This window comes from Atta cephalotes (assembly GCF_000143395.1).
Source record: "Atta cephalotes unplaced genomic scaffold scaffold00019, whole genome shotgun sequence".
NCBI classification, from domain to species: Eukaryota; Metazoa; Arthropoda; class Insecta; order Hymenoptera; family Formicidae; genus Atta; species Atta cephalotes.
The window spans coordinates 3,768,638-3,785,468 of NW_012130083.1; the positions used below are offsets into that span (position 1 = coordinate 3,768,638).

The window sequence follows — 16,831 nt, forward strand, 5'->3', positions numbered from 1 at the left end:
CTACACACACACACACACACACACACACACACACACACACACACACACACACACACACACACACACACACGCACACGCACACACACAAATTTTTTTGTGTTACGCATAAAATACCTTTAGAAATGTAGAAAATTATGACACATTGCGAAAAAATATCAAATGTTTTGCCACGTGAATAAATCTCAGGTTGATAAAATACGTGGATGAGGACTAAAGAAGTCATGATGTCGTAGAATTCCGGTCGCGGACGTTTATCGTGCAAAGTGTTACAACAGTCAATACGAACGTGGGATCGATTAGCGTAATTACCTATCGCTCGTCCAACTTACAAGTCATACAAGCAACGAGCGACGTAATTGGCGAAGCGAGCGCGTGCGATCGTACCCGCATAGAGACGAGCGTAAAATGCGATGTTTTGCGACCGCGTGAAATTGCGGTGCATGATCTCGTAATCACGCGGCGAGTTGCATTATATCGCGTGGATAGGCGGGCGGTGATTTTTGCGTGTAACTTTTACATACGCGCCTCTGTCTCTTGGTGATAGCTTGGAAAGGGAAAGTATCGTCGGTAAGAGCTTCGTCTAAACATTGCTTCTCATTGTTGTTGATGGCCACACGGAAAGAACGATTTTGTTAAAAGAAACTTTCTCATTGGATACATATCTGAAAAGAATTTTGTTAGACCATCAAAATAATTTTATTAGAAACTCAAATCGATTATTAAAATACCAAAATTTTTTGCGACGTTGCTCATCAAATTTCCAATATAATTATTTTGATCTAACAAGATCATTTTCAGATCTGTATTTGGCTAAATTTTAGATTTTTCAGTAAGCTCTGAAAAAAAATAATTTTGTTGAAAATTCAAAATAGTTGCTAAAATAGCAAAAATTATTATATCTGCAATTATTGCAAATATTGCTCATCATTTTGAGTTTCCAATGCAATTATTTTGATAGTCCATCAAGATTATTTTCAGATCTATATCAGCAAAATTAGATCGTCTAGCAAGATCTGAAAATAATTTTATTATTTCAAAATTCAAACCAGTTGTTATATCTATATATCAAAATTTTTTATAGCACTTCATAATTTTTTCCAATATAATTATTTTGAGACGATCTAACGAAATTATTTTTAAATCTATATATATATTCAGTAAAGTTTTATCTTTCAGCAAAACCATTCTTCCTATATAGAAACACAGAAAAGAATTCGAAAGAATGATAACTTTCTCACATTTATTGCAGATCGATTTTAGATAATTTAATGTTAGTCTGTCTTTCACAAGAGTGTCGATACACCAATACATCTTATCTCTAATGATCTGTTCATATTACCAATCGGAGAAGAAGCATTTCGCTTTTATATATCCCTCGCCATATCCATCGATTCTCATTAGACTCACATTAGACTTTATGATTTGCTAATGCTATCGCCTGTACAGCGATGCAATACGATATTTGTACGAAGTTTACGCAGTTTCAGCTCATCGTCGGCTCAAAGCATGTCAAAGGAAACGTGTATATCTGTATATCTACATGCGCGAGTGCGGTGGGCACACGAGAAAATTAATCGCGTCGCGGAAGATCGCGTTTACTCGAGCGCGCTGGGTCGACCAAGATTGACCTCCGAGTATAACGGCGCGTTATGAGAGTGCCGGAGCTCGCAGGTGAAAAATGATTTCCTTCTTTCCCGCGGCGATCGCGCAAGGAATATCGTCCTGTGTGATTTCACGTACTTTCCTTTTCAATCTTTTAACGTGTAAAACACTTTAATAACCGTGTAAACTTTTCTTCAAAGGAAGACTCGGGAAATCTTGAACGCCCACGTTAATTTGCGAAAAAACATTTCCAACTAATTTAATGCGAATGACTAAAAGCGAAATCTCTCGCGAAACAACGAGAAGACTCGCAGATTTAAAATTATACAAAATGGTGCAAATTACGAAAAAGATCGCATATCTAAAATGAACTCTACAATTGTCGTGTTTAATTCTCTCTTTCTCTCTCTTTCTTACGCGTTCTATCTGTGTCTACGTATGTACGGAGTGATATGCTTTCACTGATCCGACGATAATTCCTCATCGTCGAGGAACTTGGACTGACGATGGCTCGCGGTTACATTGGTTATACTTTGGCTGGCAGAAAAAGCAACGATGGTATTAGACGGTGGTCGAGAAGTCCATTACGCTTGCATGACAAACAGAGTGTCGTTGCAAATCTTCTACGTGTGTGAGTGTGTATGAGGCAGGGATACCCACGGCGTAATGCGGCGGGCAATTATATTTCCACGGCGTGTTACATAAACGCGACGAAATAATCAAGCGTCGTCCTGCTCGGTCACTTTCACTCAATAAAGGGATCCATTACAGTTTTAATTATTCTAATAACTGCCTCATTCTGTTATTTGAAAGTACATATCAAATCGCATCGTCATTCTCAACATTTCCACTCTATGCAAAGAATGGAATGGCATAACGAATCTATTTAAAAACACGAGTCTCCTAAATATGAGAAAATATTTTTAGGGCAAAGACTGTTCAACAGGCGGTTCGACAGGAGATATAAGACACACGCAGCAAGGAACCTTAGAAGGACACTCTCGGAATTAACAAAAATCGTCAATATACGTACATTGTCATATAATGTTAATAGAACAAAGTATTTTCTTTTAAAAAAGAATCTTTCGTCGAAATGAAGTTTCATCGTCATTTATTACTATATCAATGCAGGCTGTTAATCTCATTAGTAGGAAATACCAAGATAGAAAAGATAAAAAGATGATTTCAGAGAAAAAAAGATTTTAACGTCCGCGATCAAATTCATTTATAAGAATATTTATGAAACGTAATGAATGATGGTATTAGACTTGGGAGGTGATATTTTAAATTTGCAATCCTAACACACAATGTTTAAGTAGGTAGATTTAATAATGCACAAGTTGATAGATGGGATGCTTAAAAAATTTAATTTATAGTTACACTTTTTACTAGTGTATTATGTTATACATTTGAAAAAGAATCTGCTATTAAGGAATTTTTTAACATGAACAGATCAATCAAAATTTTTTGATTAACTTTATTATACTTCTAGTTAAAATAACCAGAAAAATTTCATTGATATGATTAGAATTTTCTGATCCATTTTCAACCAGACATTTTTCTCAGTGTAGTTAAATTTACATTAATTATTCCCTTACAAGATAGAGGAATATAAAGATAATGAATTTCAAATCTTCTGAGTATCTGGGCAATACTTTTTTCTTTTTTCAGAACAAAGTTTTAAAGAAAAACTATATCTGAGATGTGCTGTGATCATCCGTATTAACATAATTAAAGATTAAAGATTAACATCGGGGAAAAATAAGAACATAAACGTAATATAATTGATACAATATGATAATGTAGCTCATATCGTAGCATACAAAAAATTCAAAACATAAATGGGTATAAAGTCTTTGTGTATAGCTTTATCGATTAAAGAGCGAATGGCTGATTCTTTTCTACATTCTACCTCAACAACGAGACGTCTCGTGCGCCACGCAAACGACCTCGAGAAAGTTCTTGCCAGCCATTCCTCCCGAACAAGAGAACCTTCTCGTCGGCAGGTCAATAACTCTATGTCCTGAGTACAACCCCTGATTCCCCTCGTCTCTTACGCATCGTATTCTCACCCCCGATGGCAGCGTCGGTGGCGGCGGCAGCGACCCTTTATCCCGCTTTCTACCAAAATTGAATTTCTGAGCCCATCGCGTTAACAATAGCCCGCCATACATCTTAGTTCTCAGTCTACGCGAGTTATCCATGATTAATTATTTGTTCTCTCGTTCATCTCGCGCGACTATCGATTTCGCTAACTGCTGATACATTTCGATTACTAATTAATCATAGGCGACATGCTATGTGTTTATGTGAAATTTCTTCTTATCATAATCATGCAATAATGCGCGTTTCTCCCCGACTCGCCAAGCCACCATGTTATCAATCGTTTATCGCTATATAGTGCTATAATTCCATCGACTTCTCGATAGGGACGTTGATTACTTTCTAACAACAAGTTAATCGTGAATCATCACTAACATGACGCTAACAACTTGATTATGAGAAACAGAAACGATATTCCGACACGTGTTCTTCCAAATAGGAAAAATGGACGTTTCTGTTTAGAAACACTTTGTTCTCGCACGCGATCGAGAACGAATGAAAAAGCAAGAAATTCGTGTTGCGCACTGTAATGTTGTGCATGCGTGCGATTACGCAAGTATACACATTTTACATCGCAGCCTGATATTCCACTGCTATAAGATGGCTATTCTATGATATTTCGAAGACACCTGAAAATATTCCTTCCATCGAATTGAGAATAGCGAGAGAAACACTTTTCTCAGTTAAGACTTTTTTAAAATACTTTTCTCAGGTAACATTTGAATTATATTCCGTTCTTAAATCCAGTCGCATAAATATTGCAATTTCGTGGCAATTATCATTATTGAATAACAAATATATGTACTAAATTGGTAGAAATATGACGCATCAGCAAAAGAAGAGAATTATTATCTGCATTTTACAATATGAATAAACATAAATGTAAATTTTGTAGCAAAATGTTTATTTGTAGTAAATGTTTATTCGTAAATAAAAGCAGTCGAGAGTTACGATAACATTCCCCAATTATTACTGCTTTTATTTATCGCAGTATTTTTGTTTATTTATTGCACTCGATAAAATTATTATTGTTATAGAATAAAAAACATTTCGTACTTGTTTTATAAACGATCTCGAATCCTTGTTAAAATTTTATATTAAATTTTTTAACATATTCGAGTATTGTAATAATTTAATGTGATTATATTATTTAAATAATTTGTATTAAATTGATATTTTTTAGTGTCAAAATAACAGAATGTATGAGTTATAAGTAAACAAATAATATAAAAATAATATGTTTTAAAATGTAAATTCTAAGATGAAAGAAAAAATATATATTCATAATATATGAAAAATATATATTCATAAATATATATAAAAATATATATTCAACACATCATAAATTTTATCGGAAAAAAATATGCTTCTACGGTTTATTTACAAAGTGTGTCAGTTTTACTTTTTTGTGTTATCTTTTTAAATAATACTTGATGTTCTTTTATTATCTTCTAACGTATTTATCTTGTACTAAATTAACACATAAATTTGAGTGGACACATGAAATATTAAATTTAACACAAATTTTCCAATGGTATATAAATAAAATATTTTTCCTCTCATTCACAGGCGTTTGTAACGATCGTTGCAGAACGCTTTACAAAGGATACGCTTCAATTGTCTGCATTCAGTATCTTTATTCATGTTTTCCTCCGTTTACTTCGGTAAATAAAGGCGAAAGCGTGTGTTCCACTTTGATTTCTGATTCCAATTTTTGGAGGTAGATATCGCGCGCGATTCCGCGAGTGCGGGCGCACTGGGGCGCGCTGTTTTGCAATCATTTTGCAATCGCGATTGCAGGAAAATAGGAACGTATTTTCGGTTCGTTAACCCTGAAACATGTAACAAACCAGCTGCTGTTACTGCTATCGCTGTCGTTGTTACCAACCGACACGCGCCATAGTTCTAATTCGCGCGGCTGTATATATAATATCATTGCGGCAGCGTTAATCGCAACAAAAAAATTATTTAATTAAATAACTAAACAAAATTATAAGCTCCGCGCAATGTGCTTACACATATAAACCACATTCATGGTTGCATGAACTTTGATTAACTATTTATTATCAGATCAATTGAGCTATTTATTGTCAGATCACGTGGCATGCCTAAGATCTGTCAGATACAAATGTCAATTACGATCATTGAATACTGCAATTATATCACAACTGATTTCATCAAAGATCCGCGAACCGGTACCAATGGAAAAAAAATATATATACCGGTCTATAGGATGACGTGTGTGTGTCTTAAGCGTTGTGTCTACAAAATACTAAAAATTAATTCAACATCTCGGACGGAGAAAGAATTGACTAATTGCATTGGTCGTGTGATCGAATTGTTCAAACATGATTGATTAATTCCTTCTCCGTCCGAGATCTCGAAACGATTTCTAGCATCGTGGATCTTAGGCTTTAGATCGTGTCTTTAACTTTGTACCAATTTCCCCAAAACGTTCAATTGGGGAAGACTATAGTTCATGCTTATGCAGGTAAGTAGAACTAAGAGAAGTAGTACACGATCAGCGGAATAGCAGGCCGCCGTCGTTCATAACCAGACGTTCGCTTTCCGCGTTTAATAAGAACGGTGGGTCGCGTCCGGCTTGGTGTTCGCCGGCGCGGAAAAGGAAGGCGGTTCCCCAAAAATCGTTTGCTGGTCGGTTCTAAATTAATCGCTTGGCGCGGGCATAATCGACGTGCGACGAGGCATGGTTGCCGGTTCGCAACAGGTAAGCAGGCAGGCAGGCACACATCGTGCGCTTGTTCACTTCGCCACGACGAGAAATTCGCCAACACCGCCAACTGGTTCACTTTCTCTCGGGCGGCGAACTCCAAGCTGTTCATTCTACCTCCCCACGTATACGTACGATCGGTGCACGAGGATAACACATCCATACGCGTGTACGTACGTGTACACGCGTGTGCGCATGCGCACCGATCGACTTTGAAACGGAGACTTCGTAGACACTGGGATCCTGGCGGATCGTAGATCCGGCTGTTTCAGGCTCGATACTTAGACCTTAACCCCGGCACAGTGCACACCAATAATATCCTACTGAAAAAAATTGTACTAAATTTTAATAAATCGTTTGTTTAAATAGTACCAACTGAATATTTATTAAATATGAAGATAATATTTATTTGACAAAAATATTATTTTTATTTAAATATCACTTTTTTATTGATAATAATTTTATTGATAATAAAGAGTATTTAATTGATAATAATTAAATAAATGTTTATTAAAATTTAGAACATTTTTTTCTCGGTGTACGAAATGTCCAATTATCTGAAAAATGTTTTTGTTTATACGGAAAGAATGATTTTACAGAAAGATGTAAAATTTTGCTGAACACCACTGACATATCTGAAAATAATTTTATTGAATTATCAAAAAATAATTACGTTGGAAACTAAAAAATGATGAGTAAAACTGTAAAAAATTTTAATAATCTAGAACTCAAATTTATATACATCTCCAACAAAATTATTTTTAAATCTGTACCCAACAATATTTTAGATTTTTCAGCAAAATCATTCTTTCCGTGTAGCTTTTAAAAATGACGTCTATTATTATGAATATTTTTTCAAACTACCAGCACTTAGAAAAATAGCTCCATTTTAAGACATATTTGAACAAAAGATAAAATATTTTTTAAAGCACGCACCTCACACGAGTATTACGTAAACAAATTTTCTTGCCGAATAACTGGATTTACGGATAATAATTTAATCTAAGTATGTTGCGTCATTGCGTAATCATTACGCATTAGTTCCTATTGGGATTAAGAGGCTAGATCGGAGATTCCTTCAGTTGCCGCGATCAAGAGACCCGCTCGGCCACGATTACTATCAATCTGCGAATGCACTCTCGTTAATAAGCGTTACACGGGATTTCGCGCAATGTGCACAGACGAGCGACGAGGTAGTGGCGAACCGGGTTTTAAAGATCCGGGCACAAGATCGCCGTAATCAGAGCGATTAGGTGTGGCCGCGATAAGCGCGTGCAGTACCGCCTGTTCGTTCGTCGCCCGTTTAAAGGTGTACCGTACCTACATTGTTTCTAGGCCTGCCGACAGCCTGTCGTCACTTTCGAACGGTATGCCTTTCGAAATGCATTCGCATAGCTGCTACTTTCTCGTAGCTTCTATTCCCGATCTGTCTGCATCATCGATATCTGCCGTTATTTTCCCTCGCGTCTGTCAGACCGCAGAAAACAATTACATGTATTTTATGATGGCACTCGTCAAGCATTTACTCGTCAAACATTATACGGAGCAGGAGGGGTAACTTTCACGTTAATCATTTTTTTGCCATATAAAAACTTGCCATATAAAATATAATGAAATACAATTAGAGTCAAAGGAGATATGAGAGAATTCTACAACTATGTTACTCAAATTTAATTATTATAGTCAAAGATTAAGAAAATTATTCTGTAAAGTCATGTACAACACAACGCGAGTGAAGATACCGGAAGCTTCAGTGCATACAGTGCTCAGTTACGCAAACGTCACGAGGCAAAATGGTAAGCACGTGAAGGCTATCGGTCATAATTATGGGGTGTTAGAGGAATGGTCTTGCGTCAGTATTATACTCAATAAATCATGCGTTACGCCGGGAATTAATATTTCCACGACGGCATCGTAGTCGAAACATCATCGTCGTCGGCTCAATAATCTTACAATAATCAACCGAGATCGAAACGGCTACATATATCTGCAAATGTCAAACGAGTTTTGCACACCACCTTTAGAAAAAGAAGAAGAAATTAAACTCTCTGCTTGGTCAATCGTTACCAATCTATTGCTGAAGTCAAATAAGCGAGAGATGACGAAAAGATTACTATGAGATTCGTTTTAATTTTCTTCGCGCGTAAAAATCGTATTATCTTGCGAGAAACGTGAACAGCACAACTAAAAGTCCATACATCATCAAGTTGCGGAAAAACCGTAACCAGTATTCAAGCTGTGTTATTAATGCCTCATTTAGTAAAAGAAACTTCGTAAAAGAGCATCTTTCCCGCGAACTTTTATCTTTATTCCATTATTCATGCATATACATTATTTTTATTTCTCATCGACGCCGAACTACAATGAAGTTTCCCGTTTGTTCTTCAGTATATTAGAGAGGAAGATTTATCAGGGATGAGAAAAAACGAGAAAGGGAAACGGAGTAAGCATCGATTCTGAAAAAAACTCAGCGACGACACAATCTTACAACAGGAACTAACGAAGCTCATTTCCTTGTGGTTTTCTCAATCAATCAAAACCAAATACATTTATAAATTCTTTTGTTTATGCAAAAATAAATCAAATTTCCATCCTGAGATACGCTCATATAAAATCTCTTACTCTTTATTTCGATTTAACTAATATTTTATCTTAAGACAAGGTTTAATGAGATGTGTGAAGATATTTTAATATTATAAATGAAAAATATTCATATTCTTATTAAATTGCATTTAAAGAAATCCTAGACTTTTTTCTTAATTAATTCTTAAACACAACTTTCCGGTTCTTTACTACACATGATGAATCGTTCAAGTTTTTCATCGTTTTAAAAAATATAAAAAGAATTTATTAAGTGATTTTTACGCATATACTTTAGAAAGCATGCTTGAGGTGTGTAGTTAAAAAAAAATTGTATGTAAATGTTATACATAATTACTTGATAGTTAAAAAAAAATATGCAGAACACGAATGACTCATCTTGTATATTAAGGATTAATTTTGAAAATAAAATACTAAAAAAATAAGACAAACAGAGAGTGATTTTAAGACTCCTTATAAAAAAAAGATACACGCGCTAAGAGGTTTTTTAATATTTTAAATCGTCACAAAACATGGGCAAAGTTAGAGATAAAATAGATTTATCGCCTATACGCGGTGCAATATAATAAATAAATCGTATAATCGTGTAATTCGCGCGTACTTTACGCAATCGTTTCCCCGCAAATATCTCCGAGGGACATACAATACGACATAATTCGCTATCAAGAGACACAGTAGTATTTCGCTCCGTCGTATAGTCGGCGAATGGGCAGATTTAAATTACTAGTCGCGCGGCTACGACAATCAAATTATCAACAAGACCAAACTCAATTAGCCCGAGATACAATGGACCTCTGGTCGCCACGCTCGGGACGACGCCCTATTTCATCCGTTTTTTTTTTTCGCAGTCGGCGAAAAAGCATCTCGTGGAACTGAGAATGGAGGACAAAGACGCGTAGGTGGATAGGACGCGTGCGGGTTCACTGAGGGAAAAACGAGAGAAGCAATACGAAAGGACCAAACAAGCGGGAACCATTATTCGTGCGTTACCTTCTTAAAGGCAGATGGACAACATGTAGGTGGGGGACGGAAGAGACTGAAGAGAGCGGGACCAGAAAAACCGAGTGCTACAGCGAGAAGAACCGACTGACGTCTCTCCGTTTTTCCGAGTCGAGGATTCTGAATCGTTTGGCGGGGAGTTCTTGTCGACTGTTAAATCGTAAACCAGACGCCGGGACCCTTCGCGAGCATCACCAACACTGTCAGCCGGGTATGTCACATCGAAGTCTACCTTGCGCGTCTGTATACTCGCGTTTGTGCCAAGTACCACCTGCCCTATAGGGACGTATATTATGCGGCATTGAACCTGGCGATTCACATGGGGTGCCGTCGCACTCGGGAACCTCTCTACAAACGTCACACGCAGAGGATTCCAGTCCTCAACCTCGGGTTATATCCTGGTGCAACGAGAGAGACGCATTCTCATAACTACCCGAAGACTCGTCGATAACGACATTACTTTGTATTAAAAATAGAAAATGTCACTTGATTAAAGATACTGCTAATCGAGACTGTAGCGAGAGAATAAAACAACAAAGTATTTATCGCGTGACAGATAGACAGATGACCGTTGTTGACCAAAAGTATTTTAATTTAGAAGTTCTGAGATTAAATATCCGCAGCTTACGGTGTACGTAACCACAGAACTTTCCAGCTGCCACGGGAATCGGAAAACATCGTGCGTCCGCGATAATTGCTCCTTCTTGAACGTTTATTTTGAGAGAAAACATGCTTAAATAGTAGCCGAGTAATGATGCATGGAAAATAAAACGATAATATCATTAAGCTCAACGCGTCCTGGATGTGTCGTCGTTTGTGGAACGTGAGCGAGCATGTCGGACGCCGCCTCGCAAAGTTGCGGTTTGTTTTTCGTCGTTTATTATATTTTGAACATATAACAGTTATATGACCAGACTTGCGATATTCTCGCCGGACAATTCGCACATCGTGATATTTTATCCGTTTCGAACAACACACATTGGCGGCCTAATTAATTCACTGTCAACTCACCGCACGAAATTAGTTTTGCCTCGAAACGAAATAAATTCTTTTATTCCGCATACAAACGCGCGGTGTCCCGCGTGCCCCCGATTTTAGTAAACTTTCCAGACCGTCGCGTCGAGAATCGACTCGTCCCGTAGATCTACTTTTCGCGAAAAAGGGATCCGTATGTTAATTCGTTTACCTTCCGCCGACAAATGGGATCTTTAATTTAATTTCAACTAATCTCATCATGATTCCATTGAACTCATATCAATTTTTATTTAGGAAGTTTATTACAATTTATCTAAAATTTTATCATTTTATTTTATATCTTTACACTACACTACTAATGTTTAATTTATTTTAATTTAAAATTAACTCATTCTCCTCCCTCCTATTCACCAATTAATTCAATAAATATGAAAAAATTTACTAATATTGTTTTTGTTTACTGTATTTTTTTTATTTTAATTTTTTTATTTTAATTACTGTATTTTAAATAATGCGAGACTGATTATTAATTCCTGTTATTAGTTTTAAAAATATAGAAATATTCAAATATAAAAAAAGTATAATAAAAATAGTTTCTGGATTAATGAATTTCATTTTATCAATCTTTGAAAAATAAGAATCCAATGGACCCACGACGTTAACATAAATTTTAAATTATTTTACAAAAATTAAATTCACAAATATAGTCCTTTCGTACAAATATTTATTAACTTATTATAGATAGAAACCAATCTAGGTCACGCCGATCTAAACTCAAATCATGTAAGATTCCAAAAGTCGAACAGACTTAAATATATATAAATTATATATAATAAAATATAATAAAATATATATAATATAAATTTATGTAACATTTTTTTAAAAACCGATAACATCGATATTTTGATTATGAATTTTAAATCTGTAAAAAATAAATGAAATACAATCCGATTTTTATGATGATAAAAACTTATATTTTTAACAAATATACTAAAATTCTTTCAGATTTTTATATATAAACTGAAATAATAAAAAATTTATTCTGTTTCTTAAAGACTTACATTGTTGGAAGAAAAGTAAAAATTCATGTTGTCGATGAAAAATTAAATAGATAGGTTTAAAGACACGCAAGTTAACAGATAAAACGCTCAGAATATCTCAAGAAAATTTTAATTTGATAATTATATTTTTTATTTAATATATTACGTTGTAATTAAATTTACATTAATTATACCTTTACGAGATAAAGGAGTGTATAAACAATAAATTTTAAGACATTCTAAACATCTGGTGGAAAATACGCTTATTTTTCTTTAAAAAAAAATTAAATCTAAGGTGTGGTTTCTCCACCTATTCACTTAAAGATTAAGTTAGTAACAATAGAAAAAAATAGCAGTAAGACGTAAGCGATAAGCTAATCAGTCAGTCACAGTCAAGAATACAAGGCAATAACGTAAGCAGTAGCAAATAAAAAAATATTCCGTTTATTGCTTACGTTGTTCTATGTCACTAGCTCTAATCTTTTAAGTAGTTACGTTGCTAATCCAGTGTAGTTTTCTTTAAAACTATATTCTAAAAGGAAAATAAAAAGTATTGTCCAGAACTTTTACAAGTTCTCATTATTTTTATATTCCTCTTTCTCATAAGAGAATAATTAATGTAAAATTTAAAAAAATTTAAGAAATTCTACTACACTAACCTAAGACTAATAAAATTGTATTGAAATACTAATGTGCGATTATACATTTTTTGAAGAATTGTTCTAAACTATTCTATTTAGTAGGAAAGTTTAATCAAAATTTTTAACAAAAATGACAGGTGACAGGAGAAAAGAAGACGTTATCGATTCATAGAAACTTGACAGTTTCGAAGATTTGATAGTTTCTATAGATTGGTAAGAGAGACAAGAAAGACTTGTCACTCCTGATAGTAACCAGACACGTTGTCAAGTGACTCGAGGACTTCGAATAGAACCACAGCATGCTGGCGGTTACGGCCCGGAAGCTACGTCGATATTGACAGAGAGCTTCGGTCGGCAGCGGTAGTTCGATGCAGGAAAGAAGCCTCTCCTCTTCTCGTACGCACGGTGTACGGCCGCTGCTATTCATCGCGATTCATACATGCAAATCGTGTTTACACACCGTCGAGTGAGAGACGACGGCGGCGGCGGGAAACGAAAACGGGAAAATACACGGCGCCGGATGCACGCTATCCTTCTCGCGTCGAGTAACCGTACGCGGCTGAGTGAATGAGAACGGTATCTTCTTACAAAGCCAAAACACGCAGCGAGGTAAAAGTTAGAGGTTGCTGGTTAAATCTGGGAATACAAGTGGATAGCACGATCACAAGAACTTTGTAGGACGACGCTAAGAGACAATGGATTCCCATATAAGAGAATACTCTTAGAGAGGGTGAATAACATAGATATTCGCTTTATGGTAAACAGATGCGTAGAGCAAAATCGTATTCTACATGCGTAGAATTTCGCACTAAGGAATTAATCCTTCGCTGGTGGACAACATGGAATATTATAACTTCTTTAGACTCTGCGTATATTGTAACGTACGTCAAAATTTGAAGACATCCATTGAAATTATTTAATTCTATCGATATCATCCGAGATCTGAGGTACATACTAATGTATAAACAATCAAAATCTTGAAGAAAATTATTTTTATTATCATCAAGTCAGATTGTATTTTACTTACAATTAGATATCTTACAGATTTAAATTTATTTATCAAAATTCAAAATATCGATGATGCCTTTAAATACTATTGTTGGTTAAAGATATCATTATTCAAGAATGCTAAATATATATCGATATAATAATGAAATATAATAATAACCGAAGAGTTGTGTAATGAATAATATTATATAATTTTTCCTTTATAAAGTGTACGTCTTTGGCCGGTATTTATAGTCAGTTCTCATATTATATTTACAACGGTCTTAAGTATATTTTCAAAATATGAATAGGTTAATCGCGTATTTGTATCAAAACATTACTTAAGAGGTCCCAAAGTAAGAACGAACTATAAATAGCAGCCTTTAATTGGAAAGTAAATAGAAAAAGTATTTTCTATTTACTGCCCACTCATCCGCAATAAAGGAAAATAGCTATAAAGGAAAATAGATATGCTCTGTTTCCCAGCACGAATTAAGCCACGATTTATGCGATACTCGACCGTATTGTGCCGATCGATGACGCGAATTGTATCGAAATCGAGTGCTCGCGCCAGAAACTCGTAGGCGGATAAAAATGTCACCTCGCAACTGGCACCTTATAATTCGTCACGCCACGGTGGCGTTTCACAACTGTGCACGACGACGGCGCCGGATACGTAACACCAAAACGATTCGCATCGTACATTAGCCTGGTGTGCGTGTTTGCGTACACGCACGGGTGATCGTGATCGGCGTCTCAGAAGAACAGAGTGAAAGGAGCGCCGTAAATTAGACGGAGAAACAAGAAATTTTTGACGCAATTTTTTGTCAAATCGGAAATGCGGAGTCCTGGAATTCGCTAAGTTTGTTCCTCGACTCGAACACGTGTAAAGTTAGCACCTCAACTTTAGTTCTCGAGAATTCTGATTAGATCATTAGATTCCAGCTTCAAACAGAGCTCTATAATGATTTTATGAAGAGTCCTGCAGGCAATTAATTAACACTATTAAACGGGATTGTGGTACCGATGAAAAAAATCTTACGTTCAACTTCCCAGATGACACGAAGTATATTCAAAATTGAAACATAAGACGTCTTTGGCGTCTAAAAGATGTTTTAAAGATTTCTCTACGCCTTAAATTTAGACTCTGTGTTGTCTGGGTTGAGTCGCAGGAATCGGCTAAGTTTTCAACACAGAGATTCGCCTTTTTGTACGAAAACGAAATAAATAGAATTGAAATATTTGAGGCGATGAAACTTTGCGAGAGATCAGATTACGTTCTCGCGAAATCAAGGCTAGTTTTGAAAAGAAAGTTCGTGAGGAAAGTCGACGTTCTAAAAATCAACGTAACATATTTATGGGTCTGATATATATTTATTAGAGCTCTTGCAATCTGATACAAATGCACACACGATGATTACCTTGTGCGAATCAGCTGATCTAGAGAGCCTCCAATAAGAGTGGCGCGATATGACTATATCATGCACTTATAATTGAACCATTATATTTTAGCCATTCGATTTATGTAGTGGGAATTAATGAAAAGTATCGTCGCGAAGAGAAATTTCTGAAATCTGAAGCTTACAAGTTTGTCACTCGCAATATACGAGATCCCCGCGGACGCATTATTAACCTTAGTATGTATGCAGCCTCCTACGTATGCAGCTGAGAAGATGCAGATAGAATCTTGCGCGATCGCACGCGTTGCCGCATTCATCATTGTCCGTTGTCGTCCACCACGAATTCATTAACATTACGACGTTCGTCTAAACGGCGCATTCTGCGAGGCACGCGATGCCGCGGGCTTGAGGCCGCCGAGCTGTTTCGTATCGTCGGAGAGACCAGAAGAATCGAGGTTAGGAGGTTAGAATATTCGGATAATTTCGACAAAATTGTACGAATGCCTTGGCATTGATTAAATTGGCACTATTGGCAATCGTGATTTCGTCGAGAAAATATTCGCAAATGTTCGTACTATTTATTAGACAGCAGATTGTTGGCAAAAACTATCGCTCAAAATCGAATTGATTTGACAAATGAATTAAATTAATTTCATTGCGCACAAAGTATGTAGGGAAAGAACTACCGTTTTGCTGAAGTAATTAAAAATTTAGTGCATTTAGAAGCAGATCTGAAAGTAATTTTGCCATCATCAAAATAATTACGCAGGAATCTCAAGCATGATGCTGCAAAAAGTTTTGACGTATAGCAATCAATTCGAGCGTCCTCTATAATTATATTAATGGTTTGATAAAATGGATCTGTAAGATTAGCATAATAGTCTCTTAATATAAAAAACATGACAATTCCAGTAGCATTTTTTAGATACTTTAGCAAAATTCTTTTTTCCGTGTGTATTGTTTAAAAAAAAAGGCAGTCTAACAAAGATTAATATATATTTTTACGTATACTTTAATATAATCTTATAATATAGTCTTTCGAGTGTTTTAATTAATTTTTTTATCGCCGACTTTCCTTCACCCCAACGAGTCACATATTGCAAAAGATGAATACTCGAACACAACAGCTTCACAACAGCTTTATATACCGAGATAAAATCACAATTGCGTCCGCTGAATACATTACAATCAGCCGCGACTTAATTTGATGGCGGTACCAAGGATGAAATTAATTTGCGATGACGATCGGCAAGACCGATGATTGTTCCTGCGGCGGGTTTTCGAATGGCAACGAGTATGCAAGAAATAAAAATCTAACTGTTGTTGTAAACAGTTTGAAAAGAGAACTAACGTAGCGAGTGTAGAAATTTTTCTAATTCCGAAAATTTTAATACCCGTACCTTCGACACAGCAAACTCGATTGTTCTTGCGAGTTGATGATGAAATTCGAGATGAAATCGAACAACAATGAATGCACATAGCACTTCTATATCGCGAATTTTGCATTCTTCGCGATTAATACAATAAATTAAACGATCTTTTACACAAAATTATTAAAACAAGAGAACAAACAACCAAGTAGCTTTTAATTTTAAGTTTTGAATATGTTGAAATATAGATAGAGACATGTGTGTGTGTGTGTACACACACACACACACACACACACACACACACACACACACACACACATATATACAACACATATATATATATATATATATATATATATAATAATAACTATTATTAATAATA

At 35.6% G+C, this 16,831-nt stretch overlaps 1 protein-coding gene across 1 annotated transcript in view; it reads right to left on the reverse strand.

Moving 5' to 3' along the window:
- The window catches only part of LOC105619066 (RNA polymerase II elongation factor Ell), a 90,716-nt gene that overhangs the window by 61,320 nt on the left and 12,565 nt on the right, over positions 1 to 16,831 (reverse strand). The window lies entirely within an intron of this gene.